This window comes from Lactuca saligna, chromosome 2 (genome assembly GCF_052625555.1).
Source record: "Lactuca saligna cultivar CGN05327 chromosome 2, ASM5262555v1, whole genome shotgun sequence".
NCBI classification, from domain to species: Eukaryota; Viridiplantae; Streptophyta; class Magnoliopsida; order Asterales; family Asteraceae; genus Lactuca; species Lactuca saligna.
Window position 1 is genome coordinate 127183318 of NC_136418.1, and position 6736 is coordinate 127190053.

Below are 6736 nucleotides of genomic sequence, written 5' to 3' on the forward strand. Positions count from 1 at the left end.
GAGTCTGGTTCGCTTTCTCGGGGTTGTAATTCTTCTTTCATTACCCTTGCTCCTAAAATTAAGGACCCGCTATCATTAAACGTTTTCCGTCCTATAAGTCTTATAGGATGCTTAAGTAAAAGTATAACCAAGTTGTTATCCATTCAATTGAAGTCAGTAATTGGAGAGATAATTAATGATGTCTAGTCGGCATATGTGGAAGGGAGTTGTATTCTTGAGGGTCCCCTTATGATCAATGAGATTTGTTCATGGGCATAGAGGATTAGGACGAAAATCCTACTCTTCAAGGTAGACTTTGACAAACCATTTGATTCGCTGAACTGGGAATTCTTAGACTCAATTCTTGAAAAAATGGGGTTTGGGAATAAACGGAGGATGTGGATTCGGAGATGTTTGAATTCGGCTAGAGCATCAATTATCATCAATTGCTCTCCAATGAAGGAATTCTCTATAACTAAAGGTGTTCGGAAGGAGGATCCTTTTTCTCCACATTTGTTCATTATTGTTATGGGGGGGGGGGGGGGGGTTTAAATGTGGCTCTTAAATCGGCTTGTGATAAAGGGATCTTTAAAGGGGTTCAAATCCTAGGAAATGACCCAATACTATCTCAACTTTTCTATGCGGACGATGCGTTGTTCATTGGTGAGTGGTCCCGAGCTAATCTGAAAAACCTTGCACGTATTTAAGGTGCTTTCATATAGCATCGGGTCTCAAAGTTAATTTCCATAAATCAAGAGTTTTCGGTATTGGTGCCACCGTGCAAGAAACAGCGAACTGGAAAAACTTATTACGGTGTGATGTTGGAGTTCTTCCTTTCGAATACCTTGGTCTATCGGTTGGTGCCAACATGAATCTTATAAAAAATTGGAAGCCAATTATCAAGAAATTCCATTCCAAATTATCTCTCTGGAAGGCCAAAACCCTCTCGTTTGGCAGTAGACTCATGTTAATTAAGTCAGTTCTTGGTAAAATTCTCAATTACCACTTATCACTATTCAAGGCTCCAATGGGTGTATTAGATGAGATGGAGAAAATCAGAAGAACTTTTCTATGGGGCGAGGGTGATGAAAGGAAGATGATATACTGGGTCTCATGGGTCCTGGCATCTAAAAGTGATGGGGGATTAGGAATGGGTTCTATACAAGCCTTAAATATTGGGCTACTTGTGAAATGGTGGTGGCGTCTAAAAATTGAGAAACAATCTCTTTGGGCTCGAGTAATACATGGAATTCATAACTTATCCAACAAGCCCTTTGATTACTTATCTAGACAAAATAGCACGGGGGTATGGAACACCATTGGTGGAATTAAAAAGGATCTGTTAAGACATGTAGTGGAAGTTAGTGATGTTTTTAAGGTGATGGTTGAAACTGGAAATGACAATCAATTTTGGTATGACTCATGGTTAGTTCCAAGCAACTTAAAAGCAAAATACCCATCCCTATTCGAATTAGAATCCAGAAAAAAGTGTTTAGTTGCTGATAGAATTACAGGATCAACTATCTCATGGAATTGGAAGTCTCGTCCCTCTGCGCTTGGGTTGGATCATACTGTTAGTGCACTAATCAATGACATATTTGGTGTTCGCCTTAGTCATAGAGCAGATCATTGGAGATGTAAGTGAACCGTTGATGGTAATTATACTGTTAGTTCTCTTAGAAGGTTATTGATTCTCATTCTAGTAACATTGTGGGCTCTTCGGCACTACAATGGAGTAAGGTGGTCCCAATTAAGGTGTTAAGCTTCATTTGGAGAGTTGCACAAAGTAGAATACACATAGCTACTTCTTTGGAGACTAAGGGTATTAAGGTCAATTCAATGATGTGCTGCTCTTGTATTCGATATTCAAAGAGTGCAGACCATGTTCTTATTGATTGGCCTTTCGCGTCTACGATCAGGAACAACATTATGAGTTGGTGTGGGGTAAATTTTGATCAAAACTCAATAAAGAGTACAGGAGACATGCTACGTGCTGTAGAAACATGGGGAAGCTGTTCGAAGAAAAGGAATCGGCTAGTTGTAATATGCTATGTAATATATGGCGGTTTAGGAACAAACGACCGTTTCGAATGGAAGGTATATCATCGACTTACAAGACTGAATGCATTAAGACTATGGTCTGTTTTGGTGTAAACACAGGGGTAAAAAACTGAGTTCTAACAGGGATGAGTGGCTAATCTCTCCATTTATTGGTGTGTAATAGTCTTAACTCTTTGTATGTTTCTTTTGGTCTCTCATTTAGTTATTTACTAGGTGAGGGTCATATATATATATATATATATATATATATATATATATATATATATATATATCCCTATACTAATAAAAGAGTAGTTCTTTTGCCAAGTGTCACCATGTTAGATATTGTAATTAATATCATAACATTTGTCAATATATTGATTCTCCATTTCAAATTTCAAATTTCAAAATTTAAATATCATTTTAATTACATTAAATTGATAACATTAGAATAAAAATAAAATAAAATTATATAAATTATAATAAAATAAAATTTATACAAATTATAAGATGATATATTTTACATATTTATTTGAATCAACGATTATAATTATATATATAACTAACATAATATCATTTAATTAATAAGTTATTTAAAACTATTAATTAATAGTTTTGAGTTTTTACTCAGAAAGTTTAATTAATTTTCTAACCATAGTTCCCATAGCTTATAAACTAGTATATATATATATATATATATATATATATATATATATATATATATATATATATATATATATATATATATATATATATATATATATATATATATGGTTTCTAAAAAAAAATATAAAATAAGCTTCCAACATATCTGAAACTTCATCAAACCCTAATTAATGATGAGCCTCGTAATCAATTCGAGTTTAGCATTGAATTACAATTTTGTAGCATTAATTTAATCATGCAGTACATCTTCATGGTAAAATATTATGGGGTATTTGGGGTATCTTTTCAGAGGGTAAAAGAACATTTGGAAAAAGTTCCAAAAAACCAAGTTTCCTGATTTTTCAAAAAATCAGTTTTCCTTCTATAAAAAATCCAAAAGGAGCTTTTACCAAATATTTTTCTCTGTTATCTTTTCCCAAAAGTTCTTTTGCCATTTCAAAAGATATCCCAAACACCCACTATGTAATGAAACTTTACTAAGGTTTTGAAATCCTAATTTCATAAATACAACAATGGATCCGTTTTAATTAGATAAATCAATGATATGATTTGGATGTAAGATTTTCGATGCAAATGTCCAATTTGTGGTGTTGAAACCTTTAATTAGAGCAATGGTAGATTTATGTTGTTTTAACGGGAGTGTTTAAGGTAAATTTAATTAAATCACCATTGAATCCCTTAGTTTATAACCGAGTTAACAATCTTTAATAATCTTTTGTAGTTTGGTTGTTCCATCGTAGTTGCAAAGCATAAGTGATAATCAAATGTAGTGGTTATTCTTATAATTTGAAAGCTCTATGCGCATATAATGATGTTGATATTTGTAATTTAGGAAATAAACATGTTAATCTTATTAATTAGGTTGTAAATGAGTTTTTCAACAAAGTTTTGAATTCTATTTATTCAACATAAGTCACTCGTAAGTGTTGATATTGGAAAAAGTTAGGCAATGGTTTTTCATGCCTTCAAATAATTAACGTATTTTTCTCTTGTTTTACACATATTTATGCTCGCGGTTTTGATCCGTTTTACCTCTAGTTTCCTTCATTACTCTTCTTTGATTTGGGAATAGTTTATAAATGATTAAATAAGGCATTTAAGGCCAATAACCTTAATTTAGATAAGTAACCAGGTAAGGATTAACTACTTCGTTAACTTTATCTTTTTAATGACAATTAAATAGAAGGATGGATCATACCAGATGTGCATCAATTATAGGGAGATGAATAAGCTTACGATGAAGAACCACTAGCTACTTCCGAATATTGACGATTTATTTGATCAACTTTAAGATGTGTCTTGGTTTTCCAAAATTGATTTGAGTTTGGGATATCACCAGATGAGAGTCAGAGATAAGGATATTCAGAAGACAGTTTTCATGATTTGTTATGGGCATTACGAGTTTGTGGTGATGTCATTTGGGCTCACCAACACACCAACTAAATTCATGAATCGGGTGTATAGGTCGATGTTATATTGTTCTATAATTGTATTTATTGATGAAATCTTAGTATATTCTAAGGCCAAGGAGCAACATGAGGAGCACTTACGGGAGGTTCTCGAGAGCATGAGGAAGGAGAGGCTTTATGTCTAATTCTCTAAGTGTGAATTTTGGTTGCACGAGGTGTGGCTCTTGGGTCACCTCGTCAACCATAATGGTATCATGGTCAATCCGGATTAGGTCGAGGCGGTGATGTGATGAGAAGTTCTGAGGTCTCCATAAGAGATTCAGAGTTTCCTTGGATTTGCAGGCTGTTATAGGAGATTTATTTGAGATTTCTCCAAGATTTTAGTTCCCTTGACTCGACTGACGAAGAAGAATGTTACTTTTCAGTGGGGGCCTAAGATGTAACATCCCGTTGAAAATATAGTAATTGAATAATAAACCCGGAACCCCAACGAATTATTATTATTATTATTATTATTATTATTATTATTATTATTATTGTTATTATTATTGTTATTATTATTATTATTATTATTATTATTATTATTATTATTGTTGTTGTTGTTGTTGTTGTTGTTGTTATTGTTATTATTATTATTATTATTATTATTATTATTATTATTATTATTATTATTGTTAAGTATTTTAGTGTTGCGTCTTGGGCTTTTTGATTTGTAATCGGATTGGGCTTGTCCATCCATAGTTATCTAGAATAATTTCCTTTTATCTAGATAAGTTTTTAGGGTTATAGTATAAATATATGCATGCATGTATGCGTATTGGATAGCATAGTCGATTACGTTGATTCTTGTAACCCTAATATACCTCTACAGATTGAAGTTCTTTATCGAGCTCTTCTGGGGTATTTTGCATTAATCATTCGACATATTCAGTGCAATACTCGTGTTCTTAATTACGTTCATATTTATATTTTGCTTGGAATCATACGATCCTGATAGAACATTGTTCTAACAATTGGTATCAGAGCAGGAGATTGTGTTAGTCAATACACTTTTCTTCTGTATTCACAAATATTTAGGGTTTCCGCTTTTATCGAAGTCGTCGTGTTCTTAATGACGACTACTCAGCTTTTGATAAAACCCTAATCTCAAGTTTACAGGTAAGATTCTAGCAGCTCACCATGTCTCACGATGATACGCATACAAACCCAATTAACATCTCAAACAACATCGGATCTACAACTAGAGTTCCGATACTCTACACTCAAGACTACGAAGTATGGGCTCATCACTTTGAAGATTACGTGGTTGGATCTGAAGATAATGGCTATCTCATCTGGGAAGCTATTGTTCTTGGATCATTTGTGCATTCAGAAACAAACACGATCGTCAAGACACAGAAAGATTACAACAAGTTGGTGACAGAGGTTCAGAAGATGCCACAAGATGAGAAGGACAAGATTCTGTGTAGTGTTAAAGCCATGCGAATGATAAGATTTGCCTTACAATCTGACACCTTTCGGCTTGTAGGCTCATGCACAACTGCTAAGGAGATCTGGGATAGGTTGAAGGAACTATACTCAACTGATGAAGATCTGGAACACTCCATTCAAACTCTATTGCTGTCAGAATTTGGAGTTTTTGAACAGATCCCTAAAGAGAAGCTCATTCAGACCTTTGATCGGTTCAATCATCTTTTAAGTAAGATGATCAAGCATGGAATTGTAAGGAAGCTGATCGAACAGAAAGTTACATTCATGAACGGGCTCAGACCAGAATGGATGGCTGTGGTTTCCACTGTGAAGGCGCATGAACAGTTCAAATCCTACTCACTGGTGAAACTAGTTGGGATACTAAAGTCACATGAAAGTGTTGTAACTAAGGAGGCGAAAGTGGTCTCTAGCATGGGATCGCTGGCTCTTGTCTCTATAGGAAAAAGTGCTATTGAGGAAGAAGAAGAGTCAGACATGTCAAAATGTGATCTTACAAGTGAAGAGTATGCTTTAATGATAACAAATCCAAAGAAATTCGCAAGAAGAAAATTTCCTACCAATAAGAATAGAAACTGGCAGGGAAGCTATAGTTCTAAGAAAGCAAAATAGGAATCGAAAGTCTCTTCTCAAAAGGTGGAAGAGAAAAAGGAAAACAAGCTTGCAGGAGACTCTGGATACGACTGCAACTATTGTCACGGCAAGAACCACTTTGCCGAAGATTGCATGTTAAGAAAGATGGCTGAGAAGAGAGAGGGTGAAGATGATGAAGCGTATTACATGCGAAAACTCGAAGAAGTCAAGAAGAAAAAGGCTTCCAACAGCTCGATGAATGCACTAATTGTACAAGAAAATGCAGGGGAAGATGAGTTCGGAGGCGTAGAATTCTGGTCAACAGACTCTGAAGATGAAGAGGTTAGAAGACCCACTCATGGAAAGGCGTTTGTGGCAAAGAATGAAGGTTCTGGTGGAAAATGCTTTATCGTCACTACTGGTCGATCAACCGAAAGTGCAGACACAGAACCGAACATGACTGAAAACAAGTGTTTTGCAGCCAAGTCGGTGAGTGAGAGGATCAACGACTGCGATCGATTGATCAAAAAGGTACATTCTCTCCTTGAATCTCTTAAAATTCCCAAAACTGAATATCTAGA